Raw genomic sequence first — 19,289 nt, 5'->3', positions numbered from 1 at the left:
GCTATGAACTGGCAAAACAGCAGAATCCCCTTGACAATCTTGATTTCTCAAGGGAAATGAGAGAACACTATACACCATCCAAGATATTAAAATATTGTCAAGGCCCAACACAGCTGAATACTCTGAGGAGATGGCCTGTGAGGCGCCGCCTTTCAACTTTTCCCCCTTAGTATGGTGGTCAGTAACATGCGGGAGACCTCGGAGGGGGTCATTTTTTTAATTGTGAACTGATGTGCTTTTACTCAATTCGGGAACCTCACAAGCCAAATTTGTAGTATTTTGCACGAATTGCAAGAGATGTTTGAATGTCGACGGTTGAAGTAAAAGCTCGTATTGAGCTTGCTAGAGACTGATTTGCCAAGCCTTCGATAGCTCAGTTGGTAGAGCAGAGGACTGTAGTGGTAAAACAGGCATCCTTAGGTCGCTGGTTCAAATCCAGATTGAAGGACTTTTGCCAAATGCAAATTTTATTGAATACTTGGAAAGTAAAATGCTTGGAAAATAAAATAACAGACAATTTATAATTATATTATATTTCATCACTGAAAATAGATGCCTTTTGCTTTGAGGCTGTGGCCACGTTATGTTTCTGTCCGACACCAATCTTCGTTGGTTTCCTGTGAGGTGTTTTGGATCCCCATCTCTTGCTATGAACTGACAAAACAGCAGAATCCCCTTGACAATCTTGATTTCTCAAGGGAAATGGGAGAACACTATACACCATCCAAGATATTAAAATATTGTCAAGGCCCAACACGGCTGAATACTCTGAGGAGATGGCCTGTGAGGCGCCGCCTTTCAACTTTTCCCCCTTAGTATGGTGGTCAGTAACATGCGGGAGACTGCGGAGGGGGTCATTTTTTTAACTGGGAACTGATGTGCTTTTACTCAATTCGGGAACCTCACAAGCCAAATTTGTAGTATTTTGCACGAATTGCAAGAGATGTTTACAAGTCGACGGTTGAAGTGGAAGCTCGTATTGAGTTTGCTAGAGAATGATTTGCCAAGCCTTCGATAGCTCAGTTGGTAGAGCAGAGGACTGTAGTGGTAAAACAGGCATCCTTAGGTTGCTGGTTCAAATCCGGCTCGAAGGACTTTTGCCAAATGCACATTTTATTGAATACTTGGAAAGTAAAATACTTGGAAAGTAAAATAACAGACAATTTATAATTATATTATATTTCATCACTGAAAATAGATGCCTTTTGCTTTGAGGCTGTGGCCACGTTATTTTTCTGTCCAACACGAATCTTCATTGGTTTCCTGTGAGGTGTTTTGGATCCCCATCTCTTGCTATGAACTGGCAAAACAGCAGAATCCCCTTGACAATCTTGATTTCTCAAGGGAAATGAGAGAACACTATACACCATCCAAGATATTAAAATATTGTCAAGGCCCAACACCGCTGAATACTCTGAGGAGATGGCCTGTGAGGTGTCGCCTTTCAACTTTTCCCCCTTAGTATGGTGGTCAGTAACATGCGGGAGACTGCGGAGGGGGTCATTTTTTTAATTGGGAACTGATGTGCTTTTACTCAATTCGGGAACCTCACAAGCCAAGTTTGCTAGAGAATGATTTGCCAAGCCTTTGATAGCTCAGTTGGTAGAGCGGAGGACAGTAGTGGTAAAACAGGCATCCTTAGGTCGCTGGTTCAAATCCGGCTCGAAGGACTTTTGCCAAGTGCACATTTTATTGAATACTTGGAAAGTAAAATACTTGGAAAGTAAAATAACAGACAATTTATAATTATATTATATTTCATCACTGAAAATAGATGCCTTTTGATTTGAGGCTGTGGCCACGTTATTTTTCTGTCCGACACCAATCTTCGTTGGTTTCCTGTGAGGTGTTTTGGATCCCCATCTCTTGCTATGAACTGACAAAACAGCAGAATCCCCTTGACAATCTTGATTTCTCAAGGGAAATGGGAGAACACTATACATCATCCAAGATATTAAAATATTGTCAAGGCCCAACACGGCTGAATACTCTGAGGAGATGGCCTGTGAGGCGCCGCCTTTCAAGTTTTCCCCCTTAGTATGGTGGTCAGTAACATGCAGGAGACTGCAGAGGGGGTCATTTTTTTAATTGGGAACTGATGTGCTTTTACTCAATTCGGGAACCTCACAAGCCAAATTTGTAGTATTTTGCACGAATTGCAAGAGATGTTTACAAGTCGACGGTTGAAGTGGAAGCTCGTATTGAGTTTGCTAGAGAATGATTTGCCAAACCTTCGATAGCTCAGTTGGTAGAGCAGAGGACTGTAGTGGTAAAACAGGCATCCTTAGGTCGCTGGTTCAAATCCGGCTCGAAGGACTTTTGCCAAATGCAAATTTTATTGAATACTTGGAAAGTAAAATACTTGGAAAATAAAATAACAGACAATTTATAATTATATTATATTTCATCACTGAAAATAGATGCCTTTTGCTTTGAGGCTGTGGCCACGTTATGTTTCTGTCCAACACCAATCTTCATTGTTTTCCTGTGAGGTGTTTTGGATCCCCATCTCTTGCTATGAACTGGCAAAACAGCAGAATCCCCCTGACAATCTTGATTTCTCAAGGGAAATGAGAGAACACTATACACCATCCAAGATATTAAAATATTGTCAAGGCCCAACACGGCTGAATACTCTGAGGAGATGGCCTGTGAGGCGCCGCCTTTCAACTTTTCCCCCTTAGTATGGTGGTCATTAACATGCGGGAGACTGCTGAGGGGGTCATTTTTTTAATTGGGAACTGATGTGCTTTTACTCAATTCGGGAACCTCACAAGCCAAATTTGTAGTATTTTGCACGAATTGCAAGAGATGTTTACAAGTCGACGGTTGAAGTGGAAACTCGTATTGAGTTTGCTAGAGAATGATTTGCCAAGCCTTCGATAGCTCAGTTGGTAGAGCGGAGCACTGTAGTGGTTAAACAGGCATCCTTAGGTCGCTGGTTCAAATCCGGCTCGAAGGACTTTTGCCAAATGCAAATTTTATTGAATACTTGGAAAGTAAAATACTTGGAAAATAAAATAACAGACAATTTATAATTATATTATATTTCATCACTGAAAATAGATGCCTTTTGCTTTGAGGCTGTGGCCACGTTATGTTTCTGTCCAACACCAATCTTCATTGGTTTCCTGTGAGGTGATTCGGATCCCCATCTCTTGCTATGAACTGGCAAAACAGCAGAATCCCCTTGACAATCTTGATTTCTCAAGGGAAATGAGAGAACAGTATACACCATCCAAGATATTAAAATATTGTCAAGGCCCAACACGGCTGAATACTCTGAGGAGATGGCCTGTGAGGCGCCGCCTTTCAACTTTTCCCCCTTAGTATGGTGGTCAGTAACATGCGGGAGACTGCTGAGGGGGTCATTTTTTTAATTGGGAACTGATGTGCTTTTACTCAATTCGGGAACCTCACAAGCCAAATTTGTAGTATTTTGCACGAATTGCAAGAGATGTTTACAAGTCGACGGTTGAAGTGGAAGCTCGTATTGAGTTTGCTAGAGAATGATTTGCCAAGCCTTCGATAGCTCAGTTGGTAGAGCGGAGGAATGTAGTAGTACAACAGGCATCCTTAGGTCGCTGGTTCAAATCCGGCTCGAAGGACTTTTGCCAAATGCAAATTTTATTGAATACTTGGAAAGTAAAATACTTGGAAAGTAAAATAACAGACAATTTATAATTATATTATATTTCATCACTGAAAATAGATGCCTTTTGCTTTGAGGCTGTGGCCACGTTATTTTTCTGTCCGACACCAATCTTCATTGGTTTCATGTGAGGTGTTTTGGATCCCCATCTATTGCTATGAACTGGCAAAACAGCAGAATCCCCTTGACAATCTTGATTTCTCAAGGGAAATGAGAGAACACTATACACCATCCAAGATATTAAAATATTGTCAAGGCCCAACACAGCTGAATACTCTGAGGAGATGGCCGGTGAGGCGCCGCCTTTCAACTTTTCCCCCTTAGTATGGTGGTCAGTAACATGCGGGAGACCTCGGAGGGGGTCATTTTTTTAATTGTGAACTGATGTGCTTTTACTCAATTCGGGAACCTCACAAGCCAAATTTGTAGTATTTTGCACGAATTGCAAGAGATGTTTGAATGTCGACGGTTGAAGTGAAAGCTCGTATTGAGCTTGCTAGAGACTGATTTGCCAAGCCTTCGATAGCTCAGTTGGTAGAGCAGAGGACTGTAGTGGTAAAACAGGCATCCTTAGGTCGCTGGTTCAAATCCAGATTGAAGGACTTTTGCCAAATGCAAATTGTATTGAATACTTGGAAAGTAAAATGCTTGGAAAATAAAATAACAGACAATTTATAAATATATTATATTTCATCACTGAAAATAGATGCCTTTTGCTTTGAGGCTGTCGCCACGTTATGTTTCTGTCCGACACCAATCTTCGTTGGTTTCCTGTGAGGTGTTTTGGATCCCCATCTCTTGCTATGAACTGACAAAACAGCAGAATCCCCTTGACAATCTTGATTTCTCAAGGGAAATGGGAGAACACTATACATCATCCAAGATATTAAAATATTGTCAAGGCCCAACACGGCTGAATACTCTGAGGAGATGGCCTGTGAGGCGCGCCTTTCAACTTTTCCCCCTTAGTATGGTGGTCAGTAACATGCGGGAGACTGCGGAGGGGGTCATTTTTTTAATTGGGAACTGATGTGCTTTTACTCAATTCGGGAACCTCACAAGCTAAATTTGTAGTATTTTGCACGAATTGCAATAGATGTTTGCATGTCGACGGTTGAAGTGGAAGCTCGTATTGAGCTTGCTAGAGACTGATTTGCCAAGCCTTCGATAGCTCAGTTGGTAGAGCGGAGGACTGTCGTGGTAAAACTGGCATCCTTAGGTCGCTGGTTGAAATCCGGATTGAAGGACTTTTGCCAAATGCAAATTTTATTAAATACTTGGAAAGTAAAATACTTGGAAAATAAAATAACAGACAATTTATAATTATATTATATTTCATCACTGAAAATAGATGCCTTTTGCTTTGAGGCTGTGGCCACGTTATGTTTCTGTCCGACACCAATCTTCGTTGGTTTCCTGTGAGGTGTTTTGGATCCCCATCTCTTGCTATGAACTGACAAAACAGCAGAATCCCCTTGACAATCTTGATTTCTCAAGGGAAATGGGAGAACACTATACACCATCCAAGATATTAAAATATTGTCAAGGCCCAACACGGCTGAATACTCTGAGGAGATGGCCTGTGAGGCGCCGCCTTTCAACTTTTCCCCCTTAGTATGGTGGTCAGTAACATGCGGGAGACTGCGGAGGGGGTCATTTTTTTAACTGGGAACTGATGTGCTTTTACTCAATTCGGGAACCTCACAAGCCAAATTTGTAGTATTTTGCACGAATTGCAAGAGATGTTTACAAGTCGACGGTTGAAGTGGAAGCTCGTATTGAGTTTGCTAGAGAATGATTTGCCAAGCCTTCGATAGCTCGTCGCTGGTTCAAATCCGGCTCAAAGGACTTTTGCCAAATGCACATTTTATTGAATACTTGGAAAGTAAAATACTTGGAAAGTAAAATAACAGACAATTTATAATTATATTATATTTCATCACTGAAAATAGATACCTTTTGCTTTGAGGCTGTGGCCACGTTATTTTTCTGTCCGACACCAATCTTCGTTGGTTTACTGTGAGGTATTTTGGATCCCCATCTCTTGCTATGAACTGACAAAACAGCAGAATCCCCTTAACAATCTTGATTTCTCAAGGGAAATGGGAGAACACTATACACCATCCAAGATATTAAAATATTGTCAAGGCCCAACACTGATGAATACTCTGAGGAGATGGCCTGTGAGGCGCCGCCTTTCAACTTTTCCTCCTTAGTATGGTGGTCAGTAACATGCGGGAGACTGCGGAGGGGGTCATTTTTTTAATTGTGAACTGATGTGCTTTTACTCAATTCGGGAACCTCACAAGCCAAATTTGTAGTATTTTGCACGAATTGCAAGAGATGTTTGAATGTCGACGGTTGAAGTGGAAGCTCGTATTGAGCTTGCTAGAGACTGGTTTGCCAAGCCTTGGATAGCTCAGTTGGTAGAGGGGAGGACTGTAGTGGTAAAACAGGCATCCTTAGGTCGCTGGTTCAAATCCGGTTCGAAGGACTTTTGCCAAATGCACATTTTATTGAATACTTGGAAAGTAAAATACTTGGAAAGTAAAATAACAGCCAATTTATAATTATATTATATTTCATCACTGAAAATAAATGCCTTTTGCTTTGAGGCTGTGACCATGTTATTTTTCTGTCCAACACGAATCTTCATTGGTTTCCTGTGAGGTGTTTTGGATCCCCATCTCATGCTATGAACTGGCAAAACAGCAGAATCCCCTTGACAATCTTGATTTCTCAAGGGAAATGAGAGAACACTATTCACCATCCAAGATATTAAAATATTGTCAAGGCCCAACGCGGCTGAATACTCTGAGGAGATGGCCTGTGAGGTGCCGCCTTTCAACTTTTCCCCCTTAGTATGGTGGTCAGTAACATGCGGGAGACTGCGTAGGGGGTCATTTTTTTAATTGGGAACTGATGTGCTTTTACTCAATTCGGGAACCTCACAAGCCAAATTTGTAGTATTTTGCACGAATTGCAAGAGATGTTTACAAGTCGACGGTTGAAGTGGAAGCTCGTATTGAGTTTGCTAGAGTTGATTTGCCAAGCCTTCGATAGCTCAGTTGGTAGAGCGGAGGACTGTAATGGTAAAACAGGCATCCTTAGGTCGCTGGTTCAAATCCGGCTCAAAGGACTTTTGCCAAATGCACATTTTATTGAATACTTGGAAAGTAAAATACTTGGAAAGTAAAATAACAGACAATTTATAATTATATTATATTTCATCACTGAAAATAGATGCCTTTTGCTTTGAGGCTGTGGCCACGTTATTTTTCTGTCCAACACGAATCTTCATTGGTTTCCTGTCAGGTGTTTTGGATCCCCATCTCTTGCTATGAACTGGCAAAACAGCAGAATCCCCCTGACAATCTTGATTTCTCAAGGGAAATGAGAGAACACTATACACCATCCAAGATATTAAAATATTGTCAAGGCCCAACACGGCTGAATACTCTGAGGAGATGGCCTGTGAGGCGCCGCCTTTCAACTTTTCCCCCTTAGTATGGTGGTCATTAACATGCGGGAGACTGCTGAGGGGGTCATTTTTTTAATTGGGAACTGATGTGCTTTTACTCAATTCGGGAACCTCACAAGCCAAATTTGTAGTATTTTGCACGAATTGCAAGAGATGTTTACAAGTCGACGGTTGAAGTGGAAACTCGTATTGAGTTTGCTAGAAAATGATTTGCCAAGCCTTCGATAGCTCAGTTGGTAGAGCGGAGCACTGTAGTGGTTAAACAGGCATCCTTAGGTCGCTGGTTCAAATCCGGCTCGAAGGACTTTTGCCAAATGCAAATTTTATTGAATACTTGGAAAGTAAAATACTTGGAAAATAAAATAACAGACAATTTATAATTATATTATATTTCATCACTGAAAATAGATGCCTTTTGCTTTGAGGCTGTGGCCACGTTATGTTTCTGTCCAACACCAATCTTCATTGGTTTCCTGTGAGGTGATTCGGATCCCCATCTCTTGCTATGAACTGGCAAAACAGCAGAATCCCCTTGACAATCTTGATTTCTCAAGGGAAATGAGAGAACAGTATACACCATCCAAGATATTAAAATATTGTCAAGGCCCAACACGGCTGAATACTCTGAGGAGATGGCCTGTGAGGCGCCGCCTTTCAACTTTTCCCCCTTAGTATGGTGGTCAGTAACATGCGGGAGACTGCGGAGGGGGTCATTTTTTTAATTGGGAACTGATGTGCTTTTACTCAATTCGGGAACGTCACAAGCCAAATTTGTAGTATTTTGCACGAATTGCAAGAGATGTTTACAAGTCGACGGTTGAAGTGGAAGCTCGTATTGAGTTTGCTAGAGAACGATTTGCCAAGCCTTCGATAGCTCAGTTGGTAGAGTGGAGGACTGTAGTGGTAAAACAGGCATCCTTAGGTCGCTGGTTCAAATCCGGCTCGAAGGACTTTTGCCAAATGCACATTTTATTGAATAGTTGGAAAGTAAAATACTTGGAAAGTAAAATAACAGACAATTTATAATTATATTATATTTCATCACTGAAAATAGATGCCTTTTGCTTTGAGGCTGTGGCCACGTTATTTTTCTGTCCGACACCAATCTTCGTTGGTTTCCTGTGAGGTATTTTGGATCCCCATCTCTTGCTATGAACTGACAAAACAGCAGAATCCCCTTGACAATCTTGATTTCTCAAGGGAAATGGGAGAACACTATACACCATCCAAGATATTAAAATATTGTCAAGGCCGAACACTGATGAATACTCTGAGGAGATGGCCTGTGAGGCGCCGCCTTTCAACTTTTCCTCCTTTGTATGGTGGTCAGTAACATGCGGGAGACTGCGGAGGGGGTCATTTTTTTAATTGTGAACTGATGTGCTTTTACTCAATTCGGGAACCTCACAAGCCAAATTTGTAGTATTTTGCACGAATTGCAAGAGATGTTTGAATGTCGACGGTTGAAGTGGAAACTCGTATTGAGCTTGCTAGAGACTGATTTGCCAAGCCTTCGATAGCTCAGTTGGTAGAGCGGAGGACTGGAGTGGTAAAACAGGTATCCTTAGGTCACTGGTTCAAATTCGGCTCGAAGGACTTTTGCCAAATGCACATTTTATTGAATACTTGGAAAGTAAAATACTTGGAAAGTAAAATAACAGACAATTTATAATTATATTATATTTCATCACTGAAAATAGATGCCTTTTGCTTTGAGGCTGTGACCACGTTATTTTTCTGTCCAACACGAATCTTCATTGGTTTCCTGTGAGGTGTTTTGGATCCCCATCTCTTGCTATGAACTGGCAAAACAGCAGAATCCCCTTGACAATCTTGATTTCTCAAGGGAAATGAGAGAACACTATACACCATCCAAGATATTAAAATATTGTCAAGGCCCAACGCGGCTAAATACTCTGAGGAGATGGCCTGTGAGGAGCCGCCTTTCAACTTTTCCCCCTTAGTATGGTGGTCAGTAACATGCGGGAGACTGCGGAGGGGGTCATTTTTTTAATTGGGAACTGATGTGCTTTTACTCAATTCGGGAACCTCACAAGCCAAATTTGTAGTATTTTGCACGAATTGCAAGAGATGTTTACAAGTCGACGGTTGAAGTCGAAGCTCGTATTGAGTTTGCTAGAGTTGATGTGCCAAGCCTACGATAGCTCAGTTGGTAGAGCAGAGGACTGTAGTGGTAAAACAGGCATCCTTAGGTCGCTGGTTCAAATCCGGCTCGAAGGACTTCTGCCAAGTGCACATTTTATTGAATACTTGGAAAGTAAAATACTTGGAAAGTAAAATAACAGACAATTTATAATTATATTATATTTCATCACTGAAAATAGATGCCTTTTGATTTGAGGCTGTGGCCACGTTATTTTTCTGTCCGACACCAATCTTCGTTGGTTTCCTGTGAGGTGTTTTGGATCCCCATCTCTTGCTATGAACTGACAAAACAGCAGAATCCCCTTGACAATCTTGATTTCTCAAGGGAAATGGGAGAACACTATACATCACCCAAAATATTAAAATATTGTCAAGGCCCAACACGGCTGAATACTCTGAGGAGATGGCCTGTGAGGCGCCGCCTTTCAAGTTTTCCCCCTTAGTATGGTGGTCAGTAACATGCAGGAGACTGCAGAGGGGGTCATTTTTTTAATTGGGAACTGATGTGCTTTTACTCAATTCGGGAACCTCACAAGCCAAATTTGTAGTATTTTGCACGAATTTCAAGAGATGTTTGAATGTCGACGGTTGAAGTGAAAGCTCGTATTGAGCTTGCTAGAGACTGATTTGAAAAGCCTTCGATAGCTCAGTTGGTAGAGCAGAGGACTGTAGTGGTAAAACAGGCATCCTTAGGTCGCTGGTTCAAATCCAGATTGAAGGACTTTTGCCAAATGCAAATTTTATTGAATACTTGGAAAGTAAAATGCTTGGAAAATAAAATAACAGACAATTTATAATTATATTATATTTCATCACTGAAAATAGATGCCTTTTGCTTTGAGGCTGTCACCACGTTATGTTTCTGTCCGACACCAATCTTCGTTGGTTTCCTGTGAGGTGTTTTGGATCCCCATCTCTTGCTATGAACTGACAAAACAGCAGAATCCCCTTGACAATCTTGATTTCTCAAGGGAAATGGGAGAACACTATACACCATCCAAGATATTAAAATATTGTCAAGGCCCAACACGGCTGAATACTCTGAGGAGATGGCCTGTGAGGCGCGCCTTTCAACTTTTCCCCTTTAGTATGGTGGTCAGTAACATGCGGGAGACTGCGGAGGGGGTCATTTTTTTAACTGGGAACTGATGTGCTTTTACTCAATTCGGGAACCACACAAGCCAAATTTGTAGTATTTTGCACGAATTGCAAGAGATGTTTACAAGTCGACGGTTGAAGTGGAAGCTCGTATTGAGTTTGCTAGAGAATGATTTGCCAAGCCTTCGATAGCTCAGTTGGTAGAGCGGAGCACTGTAGTGGTTAAACAGGCATCCTTAGGTCGCTGGTTCAAATCCGGCTCGAAGGACTTTTGCCAAATGCAAATTTTATTGAATACGTGGAAAGTAAAATACTTGGAAAATAAAATAACAGACAATTTATAATTATATTATATTTCATCACTGAAAATAGATGCCTTTTGCTTTGAGGCTGTGGCCACGTTATGTTTCTGTCCAACACCAATCTTCATTGGTTTCCTGTGAGGTGATTCGGATCCCCATCTCTTGCTATGAACTGGCAAAACAGCAGAATCCCCTTGACAATCTTGATTTCTCAAGGGAAATGAGAGAACAGTATACACCATCCAAGATATTAAAATATTGTCAAGGCCCAACACGGCTGAATACTCTGAGGAGATGGCCTGTGAGGCGCCGCCTTTCAACTTTTCCCCCTTAGTATGGTGGTCAGTAACATGCGGGAGACTGCGGAGGGGGTCATTTTTTTAATTGGGAACTGATGTGCTTTTACTCAATTCGGGAACGTCACAAGCCAAATTTGTAGTATTTTGCACGAATTGCAAGAGATGTTTACAAGTCGACGGTTGAAGTGGAAGCTCGTATTGAGTTTGCTAGAGAACGATTTGCCAAGCCTTCGATAGCTCAGTTGGTAGAGCGGAGGACTGTAGTGGTAAAACAGGCATCCTTAGGTCGCTGGTTCAAATCCGGCTCAAAGGACTTTTGCCAAATGCACATTTTATTGAATACTTGGAAAGTAAAATACTTGGAAAGTAAAATAACAGACAATTTATAATTATATTATATTTCATCACTGAAAATAGATGCCTTTTGCTTTGAGGCTGTGGCCACGTTATTTTTCTGTCCGACACCAATCTTCGTTGGTTTCCTGTGAGGTATTTTGGATCCCCATCTCTTGCTATGAACTGACAAAACAGCAGAATCCCCTTGACAATCTTGATTTCTCAAGGGAAATGGGAGAACACTATACACCATCCAAGATATTAAAATATTGTCAAGGCCGAACACTGATGAATACTCTGAGGAGATGGCCTGTGAGGCGCCGCCTTTCAACTTTTCCTCCTTTGTATGGTGGTCAGTAACATGCGGGAGACTGCGGAGGGGGTCATTTTTTTAATTGTGAACTGATGTGCTTTTACTCAATTCGGGAACCTCACAAGCCAAATTTGTAGTATTTTGCACGAATTGCAAGAGATGTTTACAAGTCGACGGTTGAAGTCGAAGCTCGTATTGAGTTTGCTAGAGTTGATGTGCCAAGCCTTCGATAGCTCAGTTGGTAGAGCAGAGGACTGTAGTGGTAAAACAGGCATCCTTAGGTCGCTGTTTCAAATCCGGCTCGAAGGACTTTTGCCAAGTGCACATTTTATTGAATACTTGCAAAGTAAAATACTTGGAAAGTAAAATAACAGACAATTTATAATTATATTATATTTCATCACTGAAAATAGATGCCTTTTGATTTGAGGCTGTGGCCACGTTATTTTTCTGTCCGACACCAATCTTCGTTGGTTTCCTGTGAGGTGTTTTGGATCCCCATCTCTTGCTATGAACTGACAAAACAGCAGAATCCCCTTGACAATCTTGATTTCTCAAGGGAAATGGGAGAACACTATACATCATCCAAAATATTAAAATATTGTCAAGGCCCAACACGGCTGAATACTCTGAGGAGATGGCCTGTGAGGCGCCGCCTTTCAAGTTTTCCCCCTTAGTATGGTGGTCAGTAACATGCAGGAGACTGCAGAGGGGGTCATTTTTTTAATTGGGAACTGATGTGCTTTTACTCAATTCGGGAACCTCACAAGCCAAATTTGTAGTATTTTGCACGAATTGCAAGAGATGTTTACAAGTCGACGGTTGAAGTGGAAGCTCGTATTGAGTTTGCTAGAGAATGCTTTGCCAAGCCTTCGATAGCTCAGTTGGTAGAGCGGAGGACTGTAGTGGTAAGACAGGCATCCTTAGGTCGCTGGTTCAAATCCGGCTCGAAAGACTTTTGCCAAATGCAAATTTTATTGAATACTTGGAAAGTAAAATACTTGGAAAGTAAAATAACAGACAATTTATGATTATATTATATTTCATCACTGAAAATAGATGCCTGTTGCTTTGAGGCTTTGGCCACGTTATGTTTCTGTCCAACACGAATCTTCATTGGTTTCATGTGAGGTGTTTTGGATCCCCATCTCTTGCTATGAACTGGCAAAACAGCAGAATCCCCTTGACAATCTTGATTTCTCAAGGGAAATGAGAGAACACTATACACCATCCAAGATATTAAAATATTGTCAAGGCCCAACACAGCTGAATACTCTGAGGAGATGGCCTGTGAGGCGCCGCCTTTCAACTTTTCCCCCTTAGTATGGTGGTCAGTAACATGCGGGAGACCTCGGAGGGGGTCATTTTTTTAATTGTGAACTGATGTGCTTTTACTCAATTCGGGAACCTCACAAGCCAAATTTGTAGTATTTTGCACGAATTGCAAGAGATGTTTGAATGTCGACGGTTGAAGTGAAAGCTCGTATTGAGCTTGCTAGAGACTGATTTGCAAAGCCTTTGATAGCTCAGTTGGTAGAGCAGAGGACTGTAGTGGTAAAACAGGCATCCTTAGGTCGCTGGTTCAAATCCAGATTGACAGACTTTTGCCAAATGCAAATTTTATTGAATACTTGGAAAGTAAAATGCTTGGAAAATAAAATAACAGACAATTTATAATTATATTATATTTCATCACTGAAAATAGATGCCTTTTGCTTTGAGGCTGTCGCCACTTTATGTTTCTGTCCGACACCAATCTTCGTTGGTTTCCTGTGAGGTGTTTTGGATCCCCATCTCTTGCTATGAACTGACAAAACAGCAGAATCCCCTTGACAATCTTGATTTCTCAAGGGAAATGGGAGAACACTATACACCATCCAAGATATTAAAATATTGTCAAGGCCCAACACGGCTGAATACTCTGAGGAGATGGCCTGTGAGGCGCGCCTTTCAACTTTTCCCCTTTAGTATGGTGGTCAGTAACATGCGGGAGACTGCGGAGGGGGTCATTTTTTTAACTGGGAACTGATGTGCTTTTACTCAATTCGGGAACCTCACAAGCCAAATTTGTAGTATTTTGCACGAATTGCAAGAGATGTTTACAAGTCGACGGTTGAAGTGGAAGCTCGTATTGAGTTTGCTAGAGAATGATTTGCCAAGCCTTCGATAGCTCGTCGCTGGTTCAAATCCGGCTCAAAGGACTTTTGCCAAATGCAAATTTTATTGAATACTTGGAAAGTAAAATACTTGGAAAATAAAATAACAGACAATTTATAATTATATTATATTTCATCACTGAAAATAGATGCCTTTTGCTTTGAGGCTGTGGCCACGTTATGTTTCTGTCCAACACCAATCTTCATTGTTTTCCTGTGAGGTGTTTTGGATCCCCATCTCTTGCTATGAACTGGCAAAACAGCAGAATCCCCTTGACAATCTTGATTTCTCAAGGGAAATGGGAGAACACTATACACCATCCAAGATATTTAAATATTGTCAAGGCCGAACACTGATGAATACTCTGAGGAGATGGCCTGTGAGGCGCCGCCTTTCAACTTTTCCTCCTTAGTATGGTGGTCAGTAACATGCGGGAGACTGCGGAGGGGGCATTTTTTTAATTGGGAACTGATGTGCTTTTACTCAATTCGGGAACCTCACAAGCCAAATTTGCAGTATTTTGCACGAATTGCAAGAGATGTTTACAAGTCGACGGTTGAAGTGGAAGCTTGTATTGAGTTTGCTAGAAAATGATTTGCCAAGCCTTCGATAGCTCAGTTGGTAGAGCGGAGGACTGTAGTGGTAAAACAGGCATCCTTAGGTCGCTGGTTCAAATCCGGCTCGAAGGACTTTTGCCAAATGCAAATTTTATTGAATACTTAGAAAGTAAAATACTTGGAAAATAACATAACAGACAATTTATAATTATATTACATTTCATCACTGAAAATAGATGCCTTTTGCTTTGAGGCTGTGGCCACATTATTTTTCTGTCCAACACCAATCTTCTTTGGTTTCCTGTGAGGTGTTTTTTTGATCCCCATCTCTTGCTATGAACTGGCAAAACAGCATAATCCCCTTGACAATCTTGATTTCTCAAGGAAAATGAGAGAACACTATACACCATCCAAGATATTAAAATATTGTCAAGGCCCAACGCGGCTGAATGCTCTGAGGAGATGGCCTGTGAGGTGCCGCCTTTCAACTTTTCCCCCTTAGTATGGTGGTCAGTAACATGCGGGAGACTGCGGAGGGGGTCATTTTTTTAATTGGGAACTGATGTGCTTTTACTCAATTCGGGAACCTCACAAGCCAAATTTGTAGTATTTTGCACGAATTGCAAGAGATGTTTACAAGTCGACGGTTGAAGTGGAAGCTCATATTGAGTTTGCTAGAGAATGGTTTGCCAAGCCTTCGATAGCTCAGTTGGTAGAGCAGAGGACTGTAGTAGTACAACAGGCATCCTTGGGTCGCTGGTTCAAATCTGGCTCGAAAGACTTTTGCCAAATGCAAATTTTATTGAATACTTGGAAAGTAAAATACTTGGAAAGTAAAATAACAGACAATTTATGATTATATTATATTTCATCACTGAAAATAGATGCCTGTTGCTTTGAGGCTGTGGCCACGTTATGTTTCTGTCCAACACGAATCTTCATTGGTTTCATGTGAGGTGTTTTGGATCCCCATCTCTTGCTATGAACTGGCAAAACAGCAGAATCCCCTTGACAATCTTGATTTCTCAAGGGAAATGAGAGAACACTATACACCATCCAAGATATTAAAATATTGTCAAGGCCCAACACAGCTGAATACTCTGAGGAGATGGCCTGTGAGGCGCCGCCTTTCAACTTTTCCCCCTTAGTATGGTGGTCAGTAACATGCGGGAGACCTCGGAGGGGGTAATTTTTTTAATTGTGAACTGATGTGCTTTTACTCAATTCGGGAACCTCACAAGCCAAATTTGTAGTATTTTGCACGAATTGCAAGAGATGTTTGAATGTCGACGGTTGAAGTAAAAGCTCGTATTGAGCTTGCTAGAGACTGATTTGCCAAGCCTTCGATAGCTCAGTTGGTAGAGCAGAGGACTGTAGTGGTAAAACAGGCATCCTTAGGTCGCTGGTTCAAATCCAGATTGAAGGACTTTTGCCAAATGCAAATTTTATTGAATACTTGGAAAGTAAAATGCTTGGAAAATAAAATAACAGACAATTTATAATTATATTATATTTCATCACTGAAAATAGATGCCTTTTGCTTTGAGGCTGTCGCCACGTTATGTTTCTGTCCGACACCAATCTTCGTTGGTTTCCTGTGAGGTATTTTGGATCCCCATCTCTTGCTATGAACTGACAAAACAGCAGAATCCCCTTGACAATCTTGATTTCTCAAGGGAAATGGGAGAACACTATACACCATCCAAGATATTAAAATATTGTCAAGGCCCAACACGGCTGAATACTCTGAGGAGATGGCCTGTGAGGCGCGCCTTTCAACTTTTCCCCCTTAGTATGGTGGTCAGTAACATGCGGGAGACTGCGGAGGGGGTCATTTTTTTAATTGGGAACTGATGTGCTTTTACTCAATTCGGGAACCTCACAAGCCAAATTTGTAGTATTTTGCACGAATTGCAATAGATGTTTGCATGTCGACGGTTGAAGTGGAAGCTCGTATTGAGCTTGCTAGAGACTGATTTGCCAAGCCTTCGATAGCTCAGTTCGTAGAGCGGAGGACTGTCGTGGTAAAACTGGCATCCTTAGGTCGCTGGTTGAAATCCGGATTGAAGGACTTTTGCCAAATGCACATTTTATTGAATACTTGTAAAGTAAAATACTTGGAAAATAAAATAACAGACAATTTATAATTATATTATATTTCATCACTGAAAATAGATGCCTTTTGCTTTGAGGCTGTGGCCACGTTATTTTTCTGTCCGACACCAATCTTCGTTGGTTTCCTGTGAGGTATTTTGGATCCCCATCTCTTGCTATGAACTGACAAAACAGCAGAATCCCCTTGACAATCTTGATTTCTCAAGGGAAATGGGAGAACACTATACACCATCCAAGATATTAAAATATTGTCAAGGCCCAACACTGATGAATACTCTGAGGAGATGGCCTGTGAGGCGCCGCCTTTCAACTTTTCCTCCTTAGTATGGTGGTCAGTAACATGCGGGAGACTGCGGAGGGGGTCATTTTTTTAATTGTGAACTGATGTGCTTTTACTCAATTCGGGAACCTCACAAGCCAAATTTGTAGTATTTTGCACGAATTGCAAGAGATGTTTGAATGTCGACGGTTGAAGTGGAAGCTCGTATTGAGCTTGCTAGAGACTGGTTTGCCAAGCCTTGGATAGCTCAGTTGGTAGAGCGGAGGACTGTAGTGGTATAACAGGCATCCTTAGGTCGCTGGTTCAAATCTGGTTCGAAGGACTTTTGCCAAATGCACATTTTATTGAATACTTGGAAAGTAAAATACTTGGAAAGTAAAATAACAGCCAATTTATAATTATATTATATTTCATCACTGAAAATAAATGCCTTTTGCTTTGAGGCTGTGACCATGTTATTTTTCTGTCCAACACGAATCTTCATTGGTTTCCTGTGAGGTGTTTTGGATCCCCATCTCATGCTATGAACTGGCAAAACAGCAGAATCCCCTTGACAATCTTGATTTCTCAAGGGAAATGAGAGAACACTATTCACCATCCAAGATATTAAAATATTGTCAAGGCCCAACGCGGCTGAATACTCTGAGGAGATGGCCTGTGAGGTGCCGCCTTTCAACTTTTCCCCCTTAGTATGGTGGTCAGTAACATGCGGGAGACTGCGTAGGGGGTCATTTTTTTAATTCGGAACTGATGTGCTTTTACTCAATTCGGGAACCTCACAAGCCAAATTTGTAGTATTTTGCACGAATTGCAAGAGATGTTTACAAGTCGACGGTTGAAGTGGAAGCTCGTATTGAGTTTGCTAGAGTTGATTTGCCAAGCCTTCGATAGCTCAGTTGGTAGAGCGGAGGACTGTAATGGTAAAACAGGCATCCTTAGGTCGCTGGTTCAAATCCGGCTCAAAGGACTTTTGCCAAATGCACATTTTATTGAATACTTGGAAAGTAAAATACTTGGAAAGTAAAATAACAGACAATTTATAATTATATTATATTTCATCACTGAAAATAGATGCCTTTTGCTTTGAGGCTGTGGCCACGTTATTTTTCTGTCCAACACGAATCTTCATTGGTTTCCTGTCAGGTGTTTTGGATCCCCATCTCTTGCTATGAACTGGCAAAACAGCAGAATCCCCTTGACAATCTTGATTTCTCAAGGGAAATGAGAGAACACTATACACCATCCAAGATATTAAAATATTGTCAAGGCCCAACACGGCTGAATACTCTGAGGAGATGGCCTGTGAGGCGCCGCCTTTCAACTTTTCCCCCTTAGTATGGTGGTCATTAACATGCGGGAGACTGCTGAGGGGGTCATTTTTTTAATTGGGAACTGATGTGCTTTTACTCAATTCGGGAACCTCACAAGCCAAATTTGTAGTATTTTGCACGAATTGCAAGAGATGTTTACAAGTCGACGGTTGAAGTGGAAACTCGTATTGAGTTTGCTAGAGAATGATTTGCCAAGCCTTTGATAGCTCAGTTGGTAGAGTGGAGCACTGTAGTGGTTAAACAGGCATCCTTAGGTTGCTGGTTCAAATCCGGCTTGAAGGACTTTTGCCAAATGCAAATTTTATTGAATACTTGGAAAGTAAAATACTTGGAAAATAAAATAACAGACAATTTATAATTATATTATATTTCATCACTGAAAATAGATGCCTTTTGCTTTGAGGCTGTGGCCACGTTATGTTTCTGTCCAACACCAATCTTCATTGGTTTCCTGTGAGGTGATTCGGATCCCCATCTCTTGCTATGAACTGGCAAAACAGCAGAATCCCCTTGACAATCTTGATTTCTCAAGGGAAATGGGAGAACACTATACACCATCCAAGATATTAAAATATTGTCAAGGCCGAACACTGATGAAAACTCTGAGGAGATGGCCTGTGAGGCGCCGCCTTTCAACTTTTCCTCCTTTGTATGGTGGTCAGTAACATGCGGGAGACTGCGGAGGGGGTCATTTTTTTAATTGTGAACTGATGTGCTTTTACTCAATTCGGGAACCTCACAAGCCAAATTTGTAGTATTTTGCACGAATTGCAAGAGATGTTTGAATGTCGACGGTTGAAGTGGAAACTCGTATTGAGCTTGCTAGAGACTGATTTGCCAAGCCTTCGATAGCTCAGTTGGTAGAGCGGAGGACTGGAGTGGTAAAACAGGTATCCTTAGGTCACTGGTTCAAATTCGGCTCGAAGGACTTTTGCCAAATGCACATTTTATTGAATACTTGGAAAGTAAAATACTTGGAAAGTAAAATAACAGACAATTTATAATTATATTATATTTCATCACTGAAAATAGATGCCTTTTGCTTTGAGGCTGTGACCACGTTATTTTTCTGTCCAACACGAATCTTCATTGGTTTCCTGTGAGGTGTTTTGGATCCCCATCTCTTGCTATGAACTGGCAAAACAGCAGAATCCCCTTGACAATCTTGATTTCTCAAGGGAAATGAGAGAACACTATACACC

General features: G+C 41.3%; 5 non-coding genes across 5 annotated transcripts; all 5 read left to right on the top strand.

Annotated features, from left to right (window-relative positions):
• Positions 1-2,230: 2,230 nt before the first annotated feature.
• Positions 2,231-2,316, top strand: TRNAY-GUA (transfer RNA tyrosine (anticodon GUA)). Its single transcript is given in 2 exon segments — positions 2,231-2,267; positions 2,281-2,316. It is a non-coding gene; the product is annotated as a tRNA-Tyr (tRNA).
• A 5,681-nt stretch (positions 2,317-7,997) lies between these two features.
• Positions 7,998-8,083, top strand: TRNAY-GUA (transfer RNA tyrosine (anticodon GUA)). Its single transcript is given in 2 exon segments — positions 7,998-8,034; positions 8,048-8,083. It is a non-coding gene; the product is annotated as a tRNA-Tyr (tRNA).
• A 560-nt stretch (positions 8,084-8,643) lies between these two features.
• Positions 8,644-8,729, top strand: TRNAS-GGA (transfer RNA serine (anticodon GGA)). Its single transcript is given in 2 exon segments — positions 8,644-8,680; positions 8,694-8,729. It is a non-coding gene; the product is annotated as a tRNA-Ser (tRNA).
• Positions 8,730-14,407: 5,678 nt separating this feature from the next.
• Positions 14,408-14,493, top strand: TRNAY-GUA (transfer RNA tyrosine (anticodon GUA)). The gene is given in 2 exon segments: positions 14,408-14,444; positions 14,458-14,493. It is a non-coding gene; the product is annotated as a tRNA-Tyr (tRNA).
• A 4,436-nt stretch (positions 14,494-18,929) lies between these two features.
• TRNAS-GGA (transfer RNA serine (anticodon GGA)) lies at positions 18,930-19,015 on the top strand. The gene is given in 2 exon segments: positions 18,930-18,966; positions 18,980-19,015. It is a non-coding gene; the product is annotated as a tRNA-Ser (tRNA).
• The last annotated feature ends 274 nt before the right edge of the window (positions 19,016-19,289 follow it).

The sequence above is a fragment of the Ambystoma mexicanum genome, chromosome 1p (assembly GCF_040938575.1).
Source record: "Ambystoma mexicanum isolate Mex_15411 chromosome 1p, UKY_AmexF1_1, whole genome shotgun sequence".
Classification (NCBI taxonomy): Eukaryota; Metazoa; Chordata; class Amphibia; order Caudata; family Ambystomatidae; genus Ambystoma; species Ambystoma mexicanum.
This window is presented reverse-complemented; position numbering and strand designations above follow the sequence as displayed.